Below are 23,223 nucleotides of genomic sequence, written 5' to 3'. Positions count from 1 at the left end.
CAAGTTTATGGCGAATATGAATATTGCCTATGCCGCTCATCACTATCGAGCATGCAACTTTTTATTCTTTGTTGGAGCTAACCTGCCACCAGAGGTGTCTGGTAGCATCTCATTACTGTTCCCTGAGAATACAGGTTCTTCATATATATAGGGGAACATGAAGACTCATTTGGATAACAGCTATGGAAAGTGTATAGGAACCATTACACTCCATACCCAAGTTAATTCATTAATCATTTCCAGCCAACTTGCCTATTACGGCCAATGTCAGATCTTGGAGGAAAAAGGGTCAGGCATGTCAGATTTCAAAATGCTAGTTCTAAGGAGAGAAAATTTGCCACTATAGGTATCTGGCAGTGGTTTATTCCCCGCTCCCTAACTGAGAACACAGGTTGAACCAAGCTATTGAAATGGTATGGGAACCATTAGACTCCATGTCCACGTAAATTTATTGAACATGGACATTTTATACTCCCGGTAACACCACGTCCTTGAATATTTATGGTGCTATTGGCCGAGCTCTGAAACCTTCATCTACAAACACAATTTCAGTTTTGTTAAGTTTGGTCACTGAGACAACACATGTATATATATACTGTATATATAAACATAATAATTAAAAAACATTACAAACCAAACATACAATGGAACACATAGCAAGTAGAGATGATCATATTTCTCAAAATTTGTTTCAGGACCAAATCAGTCCAATGGTATGTCACATTCGATTCCATTCAAATAAATTCAACCCAAAAGTCATGTATTAAACTCTCAAGTCTCCTAGGACTGTATCAAACCCCTGTCAAAGAGACAGCAATGCATATGGCCAGGGGTGAACCCCCAATGAGGCGATTGCCTCAGGCAGCACCAGGTAGGGACAAGTGGGGGTCAGCAAAAAGGCCTTGGGCAATGAGTGATTTCATTGTGGAAGAGTTCATCTCTGCATATTCAACTATATTGCTATATTAACCAGTATGTTTTTAGCTCTATATGTAATGTTTTCCAAGTATGGTTGAGGTTAGGTTGAGAATTTGGTATTGGGGCGGGGGAGCGTCATTTCAGCTTTCACCTCAGGCAGTAGAATGGCTAGATGCACTCCTGCATATGGCTGTGAGAAAATGGATGGTAGCACATTTTTGGTGGCAAATGTTTTCTTCTGTCTTCTGATCTGTACAATGGTGGCTGCTGTTTTGAGCGATTTTTGCGGGATGAATCACAAACTTTTTGGATTTGCTGAAATTAGAATTATTTCTGAAATTCGTCACTAATTAAACTTCATCTCTAATAGCAAAGCCTAGACCAGAAGAACTTCTTGGACTTGGCATCAACTTGGTCAAACTGAGCATTAACCCTTGTTCTACTTCATCATTTTGGGACCACCAAAACCATCAGACCATATCCCATGTATACGGGGGGTTGTGGACGGGAGGTTATACCCAGGATGAACCTCTAGTCCTGATGTTCTGCCAGCAGTCCAGCCTGTCTGATATATCTGTAAACTTGGTTGAAAGAAAACCACTAATGGTGATCTGTACCCTAGGGTGTATGGGAGGCTTCACAATGAATTTAAGTACAGAGCAATTTCCGCTTATGCTCCAACAGAAAATTACCAATTTTTTAAGATAATTGTTGTATGTAAATGTGTTTCCAGTGGGGTGAAATATAACCCACCTGCATAAAGTGTTTCCCTAGCAATTAGCATTATTGCTTGAATATTTGCATGTAAGTAGTGGTTACGGGAAAGACCCCATTATCGAGAATAAGTGCTTTATTTTGCCATGATGGGAATGATTTTTTTTTCCCTTTGAAACCTGTACCCACCACAACAAATTTTATTCCACAAGAATGACTATGGATTCACAATAATGGATTATCGGGACATCAGTCAGATTTGGGGTAACAGTATATTACTTATCAATAGAGTCATCGAAGAAACCTGCGGCTGATCTACATGTAGGTCAAAATGTTGTCCCATGCATGAATTGGTGCATGACCACAAAATGGTGGGCCAGGGAGACATTGCTCCTGTGCCCCGTCATGGCATTTAACTGTACTGCTGTCCTGAATACAGCGATGTAGTTGAATATGTAAAGATGATTGTTTCCACAATAGAAGCGCTCATTGCCCATGGCCCTTCCACTGCCCCCCTGTTGCCCCTACCTGGTGCTGCCTGAGGCAATTGCCTCACCTCATTGGCGGTGCACACCTGTCCATAACCCAGCATTAGTAACCAGTTTTTGGGAGGAAGGGTGCAAATACTGAGGTTTCAGGATATATAGTGTGCAGTTTTGACAATGCATGCTAGTTTGCACATGGTATATTTCTTGTATTGCAGCAGAGCCCCATTTTTGTGAATGGAGATGAGCTGCATATGAAAAGGCACAAGAAAGACTGCTGACTGTGCCCTGTGCAGCAGCATGTCACAGGCAATGTACAAACTCTAGCAAATTGCAGAGATAAGCAGAGATAATTAGTTGGTAATAGCTTTACATGAACATGACTTGGACTAGAGACAGCAGTGACATTAGACATAACCCTTACAGTTCAGAATTCACATGGCAAAGTTTCCCTTTCAAAGTGTAACTGTCATGTTTTCATCCAACCAAAAAAATCTATTTTAGCACATGTTACCGCAGCATTATGCATGAATCAATTTTTAGTTTCTTCAAATGCCACCGTTTTCCTTCATCTTTTCCCTTAGTTACAGTTGTTTTAACCCCTACAATATGAGGATCTTCTCAAGATGGCTCCTCTGCCAGTTCTCTGCGGCCAAAACTGCCTTCCCTCACTTCACATACACACTTGCTTTAGCCAGCAGCTTCCTGCTAGCCAATCAGATTGGATTACTGAAAGACACGCCTCCTCACTCTGAATCCTAATGAAGGTATGCAGTGTCTGTCTGCTGTTTACACTGACGGAGAGACAGACAAGCCCTAGCAACGGTCTTTTAAGGGACCAGTGGAAAGGGACAGGGGACAATAATGAAAACAGTTATTTTAAGGTAATTACAGATCTTTTGATAATCATTGACAGACTAACTCAGGTATACATGCCTAGCTCTAATAACCTAGCAAATTTTAAAAAATGACAGTTAAAAGACACAACAAAACCCATGACAAAACAATGCTTAAATTCGCAGAATTTTTGCCCAGTAAGGTTGCAAATCACCTGTTTGCTGCAATGCTGGGGCATATACCTGTGGACATACCCAAAGGCTGCAGCCAACAGTTATATATACTGTACATTGCACTTGTCTCTGATGACTCAACACATACTGTTCTGTGCTAAAACCCGAGCACAGCACTTCAGGCTCAGTACATTAATAAAAAGCTTCTACACAGAATTTGGTGCAGAAGAACAGTTCTACTCAGTTCTGCCAGCTTTGTATCAGTGATAACAACCCCAAGAGGCTGCAAGAGCATTAACTACTTAGCAAAGCTCTGCAAGGTTCATCATACAACAGACTTGCCAGACGCTAGTAACACTCCTGCAGGGCTGAATCATGTTATCAACATCCCCATTCCCTCCCCCTCACAAAAAAACCTGTAAACCAAAAACCTTGTCCTCTCTGTAATGTATTAAATCCAGGGATACAAAGTGGTAGGAAAATAACTTATGAAGGGTAGCCTCTGATTCTTCAAAATGCTACCTTCATGATACCTTCAAGCTATCGTGCATTCATCAGGTCAGCCTCCACCTCCTTCACTTGTTGGTATTTGCATAGTGACGTAACCATTTAGAGCGCCTTGGCTAACCCCTGTCCACCAACAAAAGCACCTGTAATGGGCACATGGGCATTGGAAGTGGACCATCGAACAAGAGAAGAAGAAATGTGGGCCAAAGCGTTGGTGTGGGTGCACCTAAACCAAGGATATACAGTACAGACCAAAAGTTTGGACACACCTTCTCATTCAAAGAGTTTTCTTTATTTTCATTACTATGAAGGCATCAAAACTATGAACTAACACATGTGGAATTATATACATAACAAACAAGTGTGAAACAACTGAAAATATGTCATATTCTAGGTTCTTCAAAGTAGCCACCTTGTGCTTTGATTACTGCTTTGCACACTCTTGGCATTCTCTTGATGAGCTTCAAGAGGTAGTCCCCTGAAATGGTCTTCCAACAGTCTTGAAGGAGTTCCCAGAGATGCTTAGCACTTGTTGGCCCTTTTGCCTTCACTCTGCGGTCCAGCTCACCCCAAACCATCTCGATTGGGTTCAGGTCCGGTGACTGTGGAGGCCAGGTCATCTGGCGCAGCACCCCATCACTCTCCTTCATGGTCAAGTAGCCCTTACTTTCAAAGTTTTCCCAATTTTTCGGCTGACTGACTGACCTTCATTTCTTAAAGTAATGATGGCCACTTGTTTTTCTTTACTTAGCTGCTTTTTTCTTGCCATAATACAAATTCTAACAGTCTATTCAGTAGGACTATCAGCTGTGTATCCACCTGACTTCTCCTCAACGCCACTGATGGTCCCAACCCCATTTATAAGGCAAGAAATCCCACTTATTAAACCTGACAGGGCACACCTGTGAAGTGAAAACCATTTCAGGGGCCTACCTCTTGAAGCTCATCAAGAGAATGCCAAGAGTGTGCAAAGCAGTAATCAAAGCAAAAGGTGGCTACTTTGAAGAACCTAGAATATGACATATTTTCAGTTGTTTCACACTTGTTTGTTATGTATATAATTCCACATGTGTTAATTCATAGTTTTGATGCCTTCAGTGTGAATCTACAATTTTCATAGTCATGAAAATAAAGAAAACTCTTTGAATGAGAAGGTGTGTCCAAACTTTTGGTCTGTACTGTATATATATGTAAAAAAAAAATCCTTGTAAATATACAGAAAAAAAAGCCAAGATTTAAATCAGAATGGTATATCAAAATAAAAAATACAGACACTGGCCTAACCATTCTCCCCTACACTCCCTTTCTGATTATCCCTCTTGACATTTGTCAAGCGGGTATTTCTTATTTGTCGAGAAGGACAAAGAAGAAGAGACTTGCGGGAACAAGGTAACGAGAGTGGCGGGGGATTGGTGAGGAATTGGGTGCTCAACCCTGTAAAACAAAATCAAGACCCTTTACATATCAAGGCAGGGATGGTCAGTGGCGTGCCTATGGTGTTTGGCACCTGGGGCGGTCCTTTGTCCTTTCTCTGGCACCCCCCCCCCCCCCAATACTTTAAAAAAAATTGCACCCCCTCACAGTAGTATTGCCCTCATTGTGCAAACTTCACAGTAGTTTTGTACAGATGTGTGCCCCCTCACAGTAGCTATGCCCACATTGTGCCCTCTCACAGTAATTATGCCCACAGTGTGCCCCCTCACAGTAGTTATACCCTCTCTGTGCCCCTTTCACAGTAATGCCCATTGTGCCCCCTTCACAATAATAATGCCCACTGTGCCCCCTTCACAGTAATAATGCCCATTGTGCCCCCATCACAGTAATAATGCCCATTGTGCCCCTTCACAATAATAATGCCCATTGTGCCCCTTCACAATAATAATGCCCATTGTGCCCCTTCACATTAATAATGCCCACTGTGCTAGTAATGCCCTCTGTGCCCCCTCCATAGTAGAAATCCCCATTGTTCCCCCTTCACAGTAATGATGCCCATTGTGCCCCCTTCACAGTAATAATGCCCATTGTGCCCCCTTCACAGTAATAATGCCCATTGTGCCCCCTTCACAGTAATAATGCCCATGGTGCCCCCTTCACAGTAATAATGCCCTTTGTGCCCCCTTCACAGTAATAATGCCCATTGTGCCCCCTTCACAGTAATAATGAAAACTGTGCCCCCTTCATTGTAATAATGCCCTCTGGCTCTGTGCCCCCTCCATAGTAGAAATGCCCATTGTGCCCTCTTCACATTAGTTATGCCCTCTGTGCCCCTCCATAGTAGTAATGCCTTCTGTGCCCCCAGCTGTTTGAAGAGAGGGCAGCGCTCATATGAGAGCTGCTTTCTCTGTTCTGTTCACCTGCTCGCCGTAGCATTTGCAGTGATGAGCAGGTAAACAGAGCAGAGAAGGCAGCGCTCATACAAAAAAAGCGGACAACCCCTTTAAAGACATACTTGAAAAACATTACATACAGCGCTACAGAACATACAGGGTCATACAGCCCCACATACCTCTTACATCCAGCGACTTCTCTTCTCTGATGTAGATATTCTCTTTCCTCTTCTTCTCCTGTCAGACCAGACCGCCATGGTGACTTCTTTCAGCCGCGCCTCGTCTCTGCAGAGTTTAACAAACAGACATCTTACTTTCTTACTTTTCCATCATCCTCCTCACCTTCTCAACACTCCATCCTGCCATCCCTAATACTGTGTACACTATGCTCCCCAATACACCCCTTTATATTGTGCGCTAGTAAAAAAAAAAAAACACCTTCCTTTCAGATCAGACACCCATATAAAACCCTAAATAAGATCCCCCCCCATCTCAGACCAAACCCCCTTTAGACCTCTATGTCAGACCCCATATAAGACCCCAGTTTTAAACCTCAGATCAGACCCCCATTAGACCTCCATGTAAGACCCCAACCCAATATCAGACCTCAGATAAGACCCCCATATAAGACCCCCATTAGACCTCCAGACCCACATATCAGACCTCAGACCAGAACCCCATATTAGACCTCCAGACCCCCAATCAGACCCCTATTAGACCTCCAGACCCCCCAGTCAGACCTCCAGACCCCCAATCAGACCCCTATTAGACCTCCAGACCCCCCAGTCAGACCTCCAGACCCCAATCAGACCCCTATTAGACCTCCAGACCCCCAGTCAGACCTCCAAACCCCCCCAGTCAGACCCCCAATCGACCCTCATTAGACCTCTAGACGCCCCAGTCAGACCTCCAGACCCACAATCATACCCCCATTAGACCTCTAGACCCCCAGTCAGACCTCCAGACCCACAATCAGACCCCTATTAGACCTACAGACCCCAATCAGACCCCCCATTAGACCTCCAGACCCCCAATCAGACCCCCAATCACACCCTCATTAGACCTTCAGACCCCCCAGTCAGACCTCCAGACCCCCCCAGTCAGACCTCCAGACCCACAATCATACCCCCATTAGACCTCTAGACCCCAGTCAGACCTCCAGACCCACAATCAGACCCCTATTAGACCTCCAGACCCACATATCAGACCTCAGACCAGAACCCCATATTAGACCTCCAGACCCCCATTAGACCTCCAGACCCCCAATCAGACCCCTATTAGACCTCCAGACCCCCCAGTCAGACCTCCAGACCCCCAATAAGACCCCTATTAGACCTCCAGACCCCCAGTCAGACCCCCAATCGACCCTCATTAGACCTCTAGACGCCCCAGTCAGACCTCCAGACCCACAATCATACCCCCATTAGACCTCTAGACCCCCAGTCAGACCTCCAGACCCACAATCAGACCCCTATTAGACCTACAGACCCCAATCAGACCCCCCATTAGACCTCCAGACCCCCAATCACACCCTCATTAGACCTTCAGACCCCCCAGTCAGACCTCCAGACCCCCCCAGTCAGACCTCAAGACCTCCAATCAGACCCCCATTAGACCTCCAGACCCCCAATCACACCCCCATTAGACCTCCAGACCCCCAATCACACCCCCATTAGACCTCCAGAGCCTCAATCAGACCCCCAGACCACCCAGTCAGACCTCCAGACCCCCAATCAGACCCCCATTAGACCTCCAGACCCCCCAGTCAGACCCCCAATCAGACCCCCATTAGACCTCCAGACCCCCAGTCAGACCTCCAAACCCCCCAAGTCAGACCCCCAATCGACCCTCATTAGACCTCTAGACGCCCCAGTCAGACCTCCAGACCCCCAATTATACCCCCATTAGACCTCCAGACCCCCCAGTCAGACCCCCAATCAGACCCCCATTAGACCTCCAGACCCCCAGTCAGACCTCCAAACCCCCCAATCGACCCTCATTAGACCTCTAGACGCCCCAGTCAGACCTCCAGACCCCCAATTATACCCCCATTAGACCTCTAGACCCCCAGACCCACAATCAGACCCCTATTAGACCTCAAGACCCCAATTCAGACCCCCATTAGACCTCCAAACCCCCAATCAGACCCCCATTAGACCTCCAATCAGACCCCCATTAGACCTCCAGACCCCCAAGGAGACCCCCATTAGACCTCCAGACCCCCAATCACACCCCCTAGTCAGACCTCCAGACCCCCCAGTCAGACCCCCAATAGACCTCTAGACCCCCCCCCCAGTCAGACCTCCAGACCCCCAATCAGACCCCCATTAGACCTCCAGACCCCAATCAGACCTCCAGACCCCCAATCAGACCTCCTGACCCCCAGTCAGACCTCCTGACCCCCCAATCAGACCTCCTGACCCCCCAATCAGACCTCCTGACCCCCCATAGACCACTCCAGACCCCCATTAAACCTCCATATCAGACCTCAGATCAGACTGTAAAATAATAAAGTCACTTACCTTTCCTGTCGCCACTCTCCCTGTTCTGGCTGTCTTCTCTTCTCAGGGCCGGCGCTGCCGTCACCTGACCTCCTGCAGCGTCAGGTCAGAGTGCGCTCTATACGTCCTGACGCTGCAGGCAGCCAGGACACAGCAGCGCGGGCCCTGAGAAGAGCGAGCAGGTGGAGGGGTAAGTACTGTACAGCGCTCACAGCGCTTCTCTCCCCCTCCTGCAGACTAGTGAGACTGGATGGGTACCTACTCTATATGATACCTCTCTCTGTGCCAACCGGCCTCAAATTAATTTAAGGAGAGCAGGATCCACATGTACAGTGCGTCTGCTCTACTTGTCACCTCTCTCTGTGCCAGATCTTGTCTGTTGAATATTATGTACACCATTTTAGGGCATAAACTGATAAATGTCTTGCAGTCCATGTCATTTTCTGTAGGTAAGTAAAAAAAAAAAATGCAACAAATGTAACAGTTAACCACAATAGTGAACCATAGTTATACCACCTCTCTTTTGAAGGCCAATTGATTCATATCATAAGTTGGTTCATGTAACCATTCCGCACAGGATGCATCAGTTTATTCACCATTCCGCTCTGGAGGCGGACACCAAAACGCTTCCTGCCGAGTTTTGCTGTCCGCTTGACGAAACTGAGCCAAACGGATCCGTCCTGGCACGCAATGTCAGAGGGGACGGATCTGTTTTCTCTGACACAATCTGGCACAATAGAAAACGGATCCGTCCCCCATTGACTTTCAACGGTGTTCATGGCGGATCCGTCATGGCTATAAAAGACTTAATACAACCGGATCAGTTCATGGCGGATGCAGGCGGTTGTATTATTGTAACGGAGGCGTTTTTTGCAGATCCATGACGGATCCTCACAAAACGCTAGTGTGAAAGTAGCCTTAAGGTCAGGGCAGGCAGCGGAGTAACACAGGCAGAAGTTTGGTACACTGGCAGACAGAAGAGCACACCTTCACTGGTTAAACTAGTAGAAACCTTAGCTCAGGCAAGGAGGGGGAGGGCAGAGCAGCAGTTATAGCAGAAGCTGATTAACAATTAGAAGCAGCCGTGCAACTGCACACCAAGCAAGGAGAAGAGGGGAGTGGTGGTGATGGCAAAAATGGGAGTAGTAGTAGTTCAATTCATAAGGCTCTTAATAGAAGTAGCAGAGCAGTGACAGACACAGGTCACTGATGTAACAGTTCACCTCTTGGGTCTACCAGGTTTTTTGCTTTTTTTAATATGTTCTGCAAAAAAAAAAAAAATATCGATTTCCAAAAGTTGCTTCAGTTTCCAAAGGTACTTTAGAAGCCCGGGCAGCCGCTGTGGAGCGTCCCAGCTGACATCCTCAAATCCTCACACAATCTGAATTACTTTGCATACTTCAACCAGCTTTCAATAGGCTCCTCTTTTAATAATAATTTCTTGCCAATAAAGAGTACGTGTTGCCATGTCTCTTAACATGCAGATGGCTTTTTGTGAAACTTACAAGACGAGAGGTGCCTGGCTGCTCTGATAGCACTCAATATTATAGATTTTACACTCATGTTCCAACTTTTACGTCTCTGCTTTATTGGCTGCTCTCGGTGTAAGCTTTAAATGATGTTGCTATCTGATAGAGGTTGAATGTTTCATTGATCACTTAAAGTAAAGCAAAAAAATCTGCTATAAAGGATTCTAAGGCTTATCTTCTCTCTTAGACCAAGCTGGGAACGGTGCCCTGACATGAACAATTCCCCGGGCAATTCAATAAAAAAAAAAATTGTGTAACAATAAGAAAACAACATAGTTGACAATGTAATGTATAAAACAGATTGTTAGTAAATGCATATCATGGATTAAAAAAGTCAAAATTCCAAGAAACTCAACCCATTGTGTTTCTTACAATAAGAGATAAGCAGGCACACTCTAATTTGGGTACAAGAGTAATTTATTTATATTCTGGTATTTATGACGTGGGTAGGTAAAATATAGGTAAAAAATAGAAAAAATAGAAGGTGTTGGAATGATCACCAATATTATAGGAGCTGATATATGCCCTGAAAAATGTCCAAGGAAAAGTAGTATAAGGTGTATATAAATATAGTGGTGAGAATACCTAGATAGGAGTATATTCAAAAATAAAAATCAAATAAAAATATTGTGCACAAAGTCTTTCATGAAACAGATGATAATATAAGAAAAAGAGTAAAAAACCTAGAGAAAATCGTCCTTCATAAAAATATTGAAAAAGTATGTTAAAAGATGTCTCACAGTCTTTTGTATGGTGGCCACTATACGTTAAAAAAAATCAAGTAGAAGATATGAGCATTTTTTAACGTATAGTGGCCACCATACAAAAGACTGTGAGACATCTTTTAACATACTTTTTCAATATTTTTATGAAGGACGATTTTCTCTAGGTTTTTTACTCTTTTTCTTATATTATCATCTGTTTCATGAAAGACTTTGTGCACAATATTTTTATTTGATTTTTATTTTTGAATATACTCCTATCTAGGTATTCTCACCACTATATTTATATACACCTTATACTACTTTTCCTTGGACATTTTTCAGGGCATATATCAGCTCCCACATATTGGTGATCATTCCAACACCTTCTATTTTTTCTATTTTTTACCTGTATTTTACCTACCCACGTCATAAATACCAGAATATAAATAAATTACTCTTGTACCCAAATTAGAGTGTGCCTGCTTATCCCTTATTGTTTGTAATTCTATGCTCCTGACTGGGTGAGTCAGACCAAGCAGTCCTGCACCTCTGCCATTTACTAGAGCAGTAGAGCCGTCTATCCCACTTTTTTACCATTGTGTTTCTTGTTCCATGTGTAAGTAAGAAAAAATTTATTCATGGCTCCAAAAATATAACCCATCTGGGTTGGACTACCCATATCAGCCATGTTACTAGAACCTGGCACCAGGTTTCTTGGTACCACTCATCACCACATTCAAGTATATTGGTATCAATCTGCCCCATTGTGTCTTCAGTGTCTATCAGTAACCCTGATCCATATCAAAATTAATATAGATATTATCTAGAGATATAGGGGGTCATTTATTAAGACTGGCGTTTTAGACGGCGGTCTTAAAAACCCTGTGCGCTGGCGGTCAATTCACCGAAGTTATGAAAAGGCGCTGGCCACTACATAACTTCTGTACATCCATCGCTGGTCTAAATCCATGCCAGCTTTCTTGCTGACTTAAATTTAGACCATTTTCTACTCCTAAATCAGGCGTAGACCTGGCGTATGCGGGGAAAAGTTGCACATTACAGCGCAAATAACCAAAAATAGGTGATCTGTTAGTAAATGACCACCATAATATTTTTTCATATAAGCTTCCAACAGGTGACTTACCTTGTTCCGTTCCAGCATCCCGTTTTAGGCAACCAGAAACGTCATCCTCTCCTGCTATAGCTCCTGGTTTTCCCTGTGGATTTACTAATCCAGGTCCACGACTTTTGTGCTTTGGATCCACTGTGGCGTCGGTTGTCTAAGGCAACCAGCACATGAAATCCTAATTAAATGGACATCATCCTGACTGGTGTTCCAGGTTCATTCTTGTCCTTGAGTCCGTTCCTTATGCTACTGTTCCTGATTTTTACTCCTAAATATTCCTAGCTCCGACGAGCACCTTCTTTTGGATATTGCCTCTGTTTTGCCCGTTGAATAGTTTATTTTGTACCTGTTGTTCTTCTCCTGACTCTGACCCTTGGCTACATATAATGGGGGTATTTCCATCTGGAACATTTATGGCATATTGATTCTATAAATGTCTGATGGGTGCGCATGGAACCTCTGTGACCCACTCCCATCTCAAGAACATGCCAAGTGAAGCATGCCACCCTTCATTCACCAATATTGGACTTCTGGAAAATAGCTGTGTACTTCCATGGTGGCATTGCAGGGAAGTATAAGACTTTTATTTGAGGTTTCCCCAGAGATTACAGTTGACTGTCAGTGGTCCAAACAGGAGGACACCAAGGTTGCCAACGTCCAGAAATTCTTTTTTGCAGTGTCCGTGAAAATAAATTAGATGTGTCTGTAATTTTTTAGGAGGTTGGTGGTCACTTTGAGTAGGTCACATTGATTGTAATTCTCAGCATTTTAAACTTCACAATAAACTCTGGTAATATGTTCAGTATGAATATCTGATCTATGGACATACCCCTGAAGACGCCAAGTGTTTGGTGAAACATGTCGGGGGCAGAGAGTGTTATATGTGATTTTAGCCAGTTAGTGCTATGCCGAGCTAGATTGTACGACATGACCGTTAGTAGTCAAGTGCACTAGGAGGACACTTGCTATTCACAGATAGCGCACTGTGGAACTAACAGTGCGCACCAAACTAACTGCAATAACTGCTAATCAGTAACAGTAGAAATAACTAAGAAAAAATAGCTAAGGTGCCCCCTAGTGGCTTACAAGCATACATAAATTACAAGATACCAATTGCAATAGTGCAGGCACAACTGATAATTTTAATTTGTGAGTTCTAGTCATTTTTTAGGGATAAACAATAAATGTTAATTTTTAATACTGGTAATTCAGCAACACGTGTCAATCTAGAGACAACCAATGGTCCCAGTGACCAATTGTAAAAAATTCAGTATCTTGCGTCTCAACACGTGCTAGCGGGTCTTATGTAAATAAACTATAAACTGTACCACTCAATTGAAAAACAAACTGAAATCTTTTAGGTAGAGGGAAGGAAAAAAAAAATATAAAAATAAAATAATATGGTTGCATAAGTGTGTACACCCTTAAACTAATACTTTGTTGAAGCACCTTTTGATTTTATTACAGCACTCAGTCTTTTTGGGTATGAGTCTATCAGCATGGCACATTTTGACTTGGCAAGATTTGCCCACTCTTCTTTGCAAAAACACTCCAAATCTGTCAGATTGCGAGGGCATCTCCTGGGCACAGCCCTCTTCAGATCACCCCACAGATTTTCGGATTCAGGTCTGGGCTCTGGCTGGGCCATTCCAAAACGTTAATATTTTTCTGGTGTAGCGATTCCTTTGTTGATTTAGATGTATGCTTTGGGTCGTTGTCATGCTGAAAGATGATGTCCCTTTCTAGCAGAAGGTTTTGTGCCAATATTGACTGGCATTTGGAACTGTCCATAATTCCCTCTAGCTTAACTAAGGCCCCAGTTCCAGCTGAAGAAGAACATCCCCTTGGCATGATGCTGCCACCACCATGCTTCACTGTGGGGATGGTGTTCTTTTGGTGATGTGCAGTGTTTTTGCACCAAACATATCTTTTGGAATTATGGCCAAAAAGTTCAACCTTGGTTTCATCAGACCATAACACCTTTTCCCACATGCTTTTGGGAGACTTCAGATGTGTTTTTCCAAAATGTAGCCTGGCTTGGATGTTTTTCTTCGTAAGAAAAGGCTTTCTTCTTGCCACTCTACCCCATAGCCCAGACATATGAAGAATACGGGAGATTGTTGTCACATGTACCACACAACCAGTACTTGCAGCTCCTTTAATGTTGCTGTAGGCCTCTTGGTAGCCTCCCAGACCAGTTTTCTTCTCGTATTTTCATAAATTTTGGAGGGACGTCTAGTTCATGATAATGTCACTGTTGTGCCATATTTTCTCCACTTGATGATGATTGTCTTCACTGTGTTCCATGGTATATCTAATGCCTTGGAAATTATTTTGTACCCTTCTCCTGTCTAATACCTTTTAACAATGAGATCCCTCTGATGCTTTGGAAGCTCTCTGTGGACCATGGCTTTTGCTGTGGGATGCGACTAGGAAAATTTCAGGAAAGACCAACTAGAGCAGCTGAACTTTATTTGGGGTTAATCAGAGGCACATTACAGGGTGGCAGGTGTATGCTGACTCCTATGTAACAGGATTTTGAATGTGATTGCTTAATTCTGAACACAGCAAAATCCCCAGTTATAAGAGGGTGTGCACACTTATGCAACCACATTATTTTAGTTTTTTTTGTTTTCCTTCCCTCTACCTAAAAGATTTCAGTTTGTTTTTTAATTGAGTTGTACAGTTTATAGGTCACATTAAAGGTGGAAAATGTTCTGAAATGATTTATCTTTGTCTAATTTTTTTACAGCACAGAAATCTGACATTTTATATCCACTGTATATATACAGTATATATATATATATATATACAGTATATATACAGTATATATATATATATATATATATATATATATATATATATATATGAAAAAATGGCGGCACCGAACAAATAAACTATGGGCGGGTGCTATGTCCAAGGCATAAGCTCAATGCCAAAATATAGAAAACGAAGATCGGACAGCACTCCAAAAATAACAGAAATTTCATTCACCCATGTGGCAAAATGGCGATGTTTTGGCGATGCCTTTCTCAAGCAAAGAACACCAGTACACAGTGAGATATATATAGTCCAAACAATTCATCAAATCAATATACCAAACAGCAGTGCATAATTAATTACATAATTGATCAATCAGCATATACATGTTAAAATGGTGATAAAAACTGTGATTGTCACATAACAAATAAGAAATATATAAAAGGTAATGTGTGACAAAAAACAATGTTACATGATGTACAACATTTCATCAGTCTATGGCCTCATGCACACGACCGTTTTTTGCGGGGCCTCGGAATGGAGCAACAGATGCGGACAGCACACGGAGTGTGTGTATATATATATACACTGCGTGCAGAATTATTAGGCAAATGAGTATTTTGACCACATCATCCTCTTTATGCATGTTGTCTTACTCCAAGCTGTATAGGCTCGAAAGCCTACTACCAATTAAGCATATTAGGTGATGTGCATCTCTGTAATTAGAAGGGGTGTGGTCTAATGACATCAACACCCTATATTAGGTGTGCATAATTATTAGGCAACTTTCTTTCCTTTGGCAAAATGGGTCAAAAGAATAACTTAACAGACTCATAAAAGTCAAAAATAGTGAGATATCTTGCAGAGGGATGCAGCACTCTTAAAATTGCAAAGCTTCTGAAGCGTGATCATCGAACAATCAAGCGTTTCATTCAAAATAGTCAACAGGGTCGCAAGAAGCGTGTGGAAAAACCAAGGCGCAAAATAACTGCCCATGAACTGAGAAAAGTCAAGCGTGCAGCTGCCAAGATGCCACTTGCCACCAGTTTGGCCATATTTCAGAGCTGCAACATCACTGGAGTGCCCAAAAGCACAAGGTGTGCAATACTCACAGACATGGCCAAGGTAAGAAAGGCTGAAAGACGACCACCACTGAACAAGACACACAAGCTGAAACGTCAAGACTGATTTTTCTAAGGTTTTATGGACTGATGAAATGAGAGTGAGTCTTGATGGGCCAGATGGATGGGCCCGTGGCTGGATTGGTAAAGGGCAGAGAGCTCCAGTCCGACTCAGACGCCAGCAAGGTGGAGGTGGAGTACTGGTTTGGGCTGGTATCATCAAAGATGAGCTTGTGGGGCCTTTTCGGGTTGAGGATGGAGTCAAGCTCAACTCCCAGTCCTACTGCCAGTTTCTGGAAGACAGCTTCTTCAAGCAGTGGTACAGGAAGAAGTCTGCATCCTTCAAGAAAAACATGATTTTCATGCAGGACAATGCTCCATCCTCCACAACGTGGCTGGCAAGAAAGGGTATAAAAGAAGAAAATCTAATGACATGGCCTCCTTGTTCACCTGATCTGAACCCCATTGAGAACCTGTGGTCCATCATCAAATGTGAGATTTACAAGGAGGGAAAACAGTACACCTCTCTGAACAGTGTCTGGGAGGCTGTGGTTGCTGCTGCACGCAATGTTGATGGTGAACAGATCAAAACACTGACAGAATCCATGGATGGCAGGCTTTTGAGAGTCCTTGCAAAGAAAGGTGGCTATATTGGTCACTGATTTGTTTTTGTTTTGTTTTTGAATGTCAGAAATGTATATTTGTGAATGTTAAGATGTTATATTGGTTTCACTGGTAAAAATAAATAATTGAAATGGGTATATATTTGTTTTTTGTTAAATTGCCTAATAATTATGCACAGTAATAGTCACCTGCACACACAGATATCCCCCTAAAATAGCTAAAACTAAAAACAAACTAAAAACTACTTCCAAAAATATTCAGCTTTGATATTAATGAGTTTTTTGGGTTCATTGAGAACATGGTTGTTGTTCAATAATAAAATTAATCCTCAAAAATACAACTTGCCTAATAATTCTGCACTCCCTGTATATATATATTACATTTTTATTTATTTATTTTATATATATATATATATACACTGCTCAAAAAAATAAAGGGAACACTTAAACAACACAATGTAACTCCAAGTCAATCACACTTCTGTGAAATCAAACTGTCCACTTAGGAAGCAACACTGAGTGACAATCAGTTTCACATGCTGTTGTGCAAACGGGATAGACAACAGGTGGAAATTATAGGCAATTAGCAAGACACCCCCAATAAAGGAGTGGTTCTGCGGGTGGTGACCACAGACCACTTCTCAGTTCCTATGCTTCCTGGCTGATGTTTTGGTCACTTTTGAATGCTGGCAGGGCTTTCACTCTAGTGGTAGCATGAGACGGAGTCTACAACCCACACAAGTGGCTCAGGTAGTGCAGCTTATCCAGGATGGCACATCAATGCGAGCTGTGGCAAGAAGGTTTGCTGTGTCTGTCAGCGTAGTGTCCAGAGCATGGAGGCGCTACCAGGAGACAGGCCAGTACATCAGGAGACATGGAGGAGGCTGTAGGAGGGCAACAACCCAGCAGCAGGACCGCTACCTCCGCCTTTGTGCAAGGAGGAACAGGAGGAGCACTGCCAGAGCCCTGCAAAATGACCTCCAGCAGGCCACAAATGTGCATGTGTCTGCTCAAACGGTCATAAACAGACTCCATGAGGGTGATATGAGGGCCTGACGTCCACAGGTGGGGGTTGTGCTTACAGCCCAACACCGTGCAGGACGTTTGGCATTTGCCAGAGAACACCAAGATTGGAAAATTCGCCACTGGCGCCCTGTGCTCTTCACAGATGAAAGCAGGTTCACACTGAGCACATGTGACAGACGTAACAGAGTCTGGAGACGCCGTGGAGAACGTTCTGCTGCCTGCAACATCCTCCAGCATGACCGGTTTGGCATTGGGTCAGTAATGGTGTGGGGAAGCATTTTTTTGGAGGGCCGCACAGCCCTCCATGTGCTCGCCAGAGGTAGCCTGACTGCCATTAGGTACTGAGATGAGATCCTCAGACCCCTTGTGAGACCATATGCTGGTGCGGTTGGCCCTGGGTTCCTCCTAATGCAAGACAATGCTAGACCTCATGTGGCTGGAGTGTGTCAGCAGTTCCTGCAAGACGAAGGCATTGATGCTATGGACTGGCCCGCCCGTTCCCCAGACCTGAATCCAATTGAGCACATCTGGGACATCATGTCTCGCTCTATCCACCAACGTCATGTTGCACAACAGACTGTCCAGGAGTTGGCAGATGCTTTAGTCCAGGTCTGGGAGGAGATCCCTCAGGAGACAGTCCGCCACCTCATCAGGAGCATGCACAGGCGTTGTAGGGAGGTCATACAGGCACGTGGAGGCCACACACACTACTGAGCCTCATTTTGACTTTTTTTAAGGACATTACATCAAAGTTGGATCAGCCTGTAGTGTGTTTTTCCACTTTAATTTTGAGTGTGACTCCAAATCCAGACCTCCATGGCTTCAAAAATTTGATTTCCATTTTTTTATTTTTGTGTGATTTTGTTGTCAGCACATTCAACTATGTAAAGAACAAAGTATTTCAGAAGAATATTTAATTAACTCAGATCTAGGATGTGTTATTTTTGTGTTCCCTTTATTTTTTTGAGCAGTGTATATATATATATATATATCCTATCATCTCTAAAACTGAACATTCAGGATGTCCTCAGTGTTACTTCCTTCATGTCTGTCTACAATATCCCCCAAGTGTATTGTTCTAGATTCAGCAGCACTAAATTGCAGCTCAACATTTTAGTACTAACAGGGCTATATATCAACCTGATTAAAATATATAATGTTGCCTCTTTACAAACCATCATTTAGCACTTGCCGTGAAAGCAAAGCGCTGGGTCATAGAAAAATATAATAGAGCTTGATGAAAGACGTAGAATAGTAGGCACATTAAATGGACTAAATTACCAAAACTCGAAAAATTTCCTCATTTTTATGGGTAAAATGTACCTACTTAGATTTGATTATGAAATAATTTTTGAGTTGAATCATTTTGAATCATCTCATTTTATGGCAGCTTTGAGAGTCCCCGCTTATTTCTGGTCCTTTCTCTCTTAGAGCCTGAAGTAAATGTTTTGCTTGTGCTGAACATATGTGGATAATGTTTCACCCGGGACCATTTTTTGAAAATTGGGCCTTGGTACGAAGGCAATTATCAAAGGACTGCTCGAAGAAGGAGGTGAGTAGATTGAAGTGGGCTTCGAAAAGAGCTATAAAGTCCTAAAGGGTCTAAAAATGGTAGACTGCTAGGAGATCCATGTACAGTGCCCCAGATGATTACTGCAAAGGGTTAATTACTGCTGAAAGGGTTGATATATTGTTGCTGAGTTGTGATTGGTGTTAAAGCACGTATTTCTTTATGTATACCTAATAGCAATATATGGGAAATATATAGTATACACTGGCAGACTTGCTTAGGTTGTCAGGTTGATGGACCGGGTCTGCCCCCAGTCTTTATTTATTGCAACCATCTGGCCTGAGTATTGACTCTATCATCCATCCGCCGGACCTGAATCTGTACTCCTGCCTTGCACCCTACCAACCACCTAATATCAAGGGCACCCCAACTACTACCAGGCTGGAGCCCCACAGGCCAGGAGGTGCCAAAGTGAGGACTGCCACTGTGATCTATGAGTACTACTACCCATCTCAGGGCTATAACCATCACTCTCATTCTTTATGCTCTGTGCCTCCCCTGTGGCTTGCTGCAAATGAATCAAGGAGGCTACAGAAGAGTAAGATTTCATAAAGACAGAAAATGGGTCTACAATCAGGTAGACAGCAGGAACCAAAAATTAAAGATGTCTGAAAAATAGTATGAATGCATAGAAATGCAAACTACACAATTGAGTCTAGTAGCACACATACAGTGTCCCACTGATAAGGCAGTGATACCCATGAAATTGGTTTTTTATATGTAATGTGTCACCACTGTGTTTATTATCCCTGTACTGTGACATCACTGTGTTTAATATCTCTGTACTGTGACATCACTGTGTTTATTATCCCTGTACTGTGACCTCACTGTGTCTATTTTTCCTGTACAGTGACATCACTGTGTTCATTATCTCTGTACTGTGACATCACTGTGTTTATTATCTCTGTACTGTGACATCACTGTGTTTATTATCTCTGTACTGTGACATCACTGTGTTTATTATCTCTGTACTGTGACATCACTGTGTTTATTATCCCTGTACAGTGACATCACTGTGTTTATTATGTCTGTACTGTGACATCACTGTGTTTATTATCTCTGTACTGTGACATCACTGTGTCTATTTTTCCTGTACAGTGACATCACTGTGTTTATTATCTCTGTACTATGACATCACTGTGTTTATTATCTATGTACTGTGACATCGCTGTGTTTATTATCTCTGTACTGTGACATCACTGTGTTTATTATCTCTGTACTGTGACATCACTGTGTTTATTATCTCTGTACTGTGACATCACTGTGTTTATTATCCCTGTACAGTGACATCACTGTGTTTATTATCTCTGTACTGTGACATCACTGTGTTTATTATCCCTGTACTGTGACATCACTGTTTTTATTATCTCTGTACAGTGACATCACTGTGTTTACTATCTCTGTACTATGACATCACTGTGTTTATTATCTATGTACTGTGACCTCACTGTGTCTATTTTTCCTGTACAGTGACATCACTGTGTTTATTATCTCTGTACTGTGACATCACTGTGTTTATTATCTCTGTACTGTGACATCACTGTGTTTATTATCTCTGTACTGTGACATCACTGTGTTTATTATCCCTGTACAGTGACATCACTGTGTTTATTATACATTTATGTCTTACAAATGCCATAAGTTGGCATACGTTTTGCCGGATCTGGCAGGCAGTTCCGGCGACGGAACTGCCTGTCGCATTCCTCTGCCACAAGTGTGAAAGTACCCTTTATCCCTGTACTGTGACATCACTGTGTTTATTATCCCTGTACTGTGACATCACTGTTTATTATCCCTGTACTGTGACATCACTGTGTTTATTATCTCTGTACTGTGACATCACTGTGTTCATTATCTCTGTACTGTGACATCACTAGGTTTATTATCTCTGTACTGTGACATCACTGTGTTTATTGTCTCTGTACTGTGACATCACTGTGTATATTATCTCTGTACTGTGACATCACTGTGTTAATTAACTCTGTACTGTGACATCACTGTGTTCATTAACTCTGTACTGTGACATCACTGTGTTTATTGTCCCTGTACAGTGACATCACTGTGTTTATTGTCTCTGTACTGTGACATCACTGTGTTTATTGTCCCTGTACTGTGACATCACTGTGTATATTATCTATGTACTGTGACATCACTGTGTTTATTATCCCTGTACTGTGACATCACTGTGTATATTATCTCTGTACTGTGACATCACTGTGTTTATTATCTCTGTACTGTGACATCACTAGGTTTATTATCTCTGTACTGTGATATCACTGTGTATATTATCTCTGTACTGTGACATCACTGTGTTCATTAACTCTGTACTGTGACATCACTATGTATATTGTCTCTGTACTGTGACATCACTGTGTTTATTATCTCTTTACTGTGACATCACTGTGTTCATTATCTCTGTACTGTGACATCACTAGGTTTATTATCTCTGTACTGTGATATCACTGTGTATATTATCTCTGTACTGTGACATCACTGTGTTCATTAACTCTGTACTGTGACATCACTGTGTTGATTGTCTCTGTACTGTGACATCACTGTGTTTATTATCCCTGTACTGTGACATCACTGTGTTTATTATCTCTGTACTGTGACATCGCTGTGTTTATTATCTCTGTACTGTGACATCACTAGGTTTCTTATCTCTGTACTGTGATATCACTGTGTATATTATCTCTGTACTGTGACATCACTGTGTTCATTAACTCTGTACTGTGACATCACTGTGTTTATTGTCTCTGTACTGTGACATCACTGTGTTTATTATCCCTGTACTGTGACATCACTGTGTTTATTATCTCTGTACTGTGACATCACTGTGTTCATTATCTCTGTACTGTGACATCACTAGGTTTATTATCTCTGTACTGTGATATCACTGTGTATATTATCTCTGTACTGTGACATCACTGTTTATTATCCCTGTACTGTGACATCACTGTGTTTATTATCTCTGTACGGTGACATCACTGTGTTTATTATCCCTGTACTGTGACATCACTGTGTTCATTATCTCTGTACTGTGACATCACTGTGTTTCTGTGTTTATTATCCCTGTACTGTGACATCACTTTGTTTATTATCCCTGTACTGTGACATCGCTGTGTTTATTATCCCTGTACTGTGACATCACTGTGTTTATTGTCCCTGTACTGTGACATCACTGTGTATATTATCTATGTACTGTGACATCACTGTGTTTATTATCCCTGTACTGTGACATCACTGTGTATATTATCTCTGTACTGTGACATCACTGTGTTTATTATCTCTGTACTGTGACATCACTAGGTTTATTATCTCTGTACTGTGATATCACTGTGTATATTATCTCTGTACTGTGACATCACTGTGTTCATTAACTCTGTACTGTGACATCACTATGTATATTGTCTCTGTACTGTGACATCACTGTGTTTCTGTGTTTATTATCTCTGTACTGTGACATCACTGTTTATTATCCCTGTACTGTGACATCACTGTGTTTATTATCTCTGTACGGTGACATCACTGTGTTTATTATCCCTGTACTGTGACATCACTGTGTTCATTATCTCTGTACTGTGACATCACTGTGTTTCTGTGTTTATTATCCCTGTACTGTGACATCACTTTGTTTATTATCCCTGTACTGTGACATCGCTGTGTTTATTATCCCTGTACTGTGACATCACTGTCTTTATTATCCCTGTACTGTGACATCACTGTGTTCATTATCTCTGTACTGTGACATCACTGTGTTTATTGTCTCTGTACTGTGATATCACTGTGTATATTATCTCTGTACTGTGACATCACTGTGTTCATTAACTCTGTACTGTGATATCACTGTGTATATTATCTCTGTACTGTGACATCACTGTGTTCATTAACTCTGTACTGTGACATCACTGTGTTTATTATCCCTGTACTGTGACATCACTGTGTTCATTAACTCTGTACTGTGACATCACTGTGTTTATTGTCTCTGTACTGTGACATCACTGTGTTTATTATCCCTGTACTGTGACATCACTGTGTTTATTGTCTCTGTACTGTGACATCACTGTGTTTATTAACTCTGTACTGTGACATCACTGTGTTTATTGTCTCTGTACTGTGACATAACTGTGTTCATTATCTCTGTACTGTGACATTACTGTGTTTATTATCCGTGTACTGTGACATCACTGTGTTTATTATCTCTGTACTGTGACATCACTGTGTTTATTATCCCTGTACTGTGACATCACTGTGTTTATTATCCCTGTACTGTGACATCACTGTGTTTATTATCTCTATACT

This window comes from Bufo bufo, chromosome 8 (assembly GCF_905171765.1).
Source record: "Bufo bufo chromosome 8, aBufBuf1.1, whole genome shotgun sequence".
Lineage (NCBI taxonomy): Eukaryota > Metazoa > Chordata > Amphibia > Anura > Bufonidae > Bufo > Bufo bufo.
The sequence above is the reverse complement of the archived record's forward strand: the minus strand, read 5'-3'. Positions refer to the sequence as shown.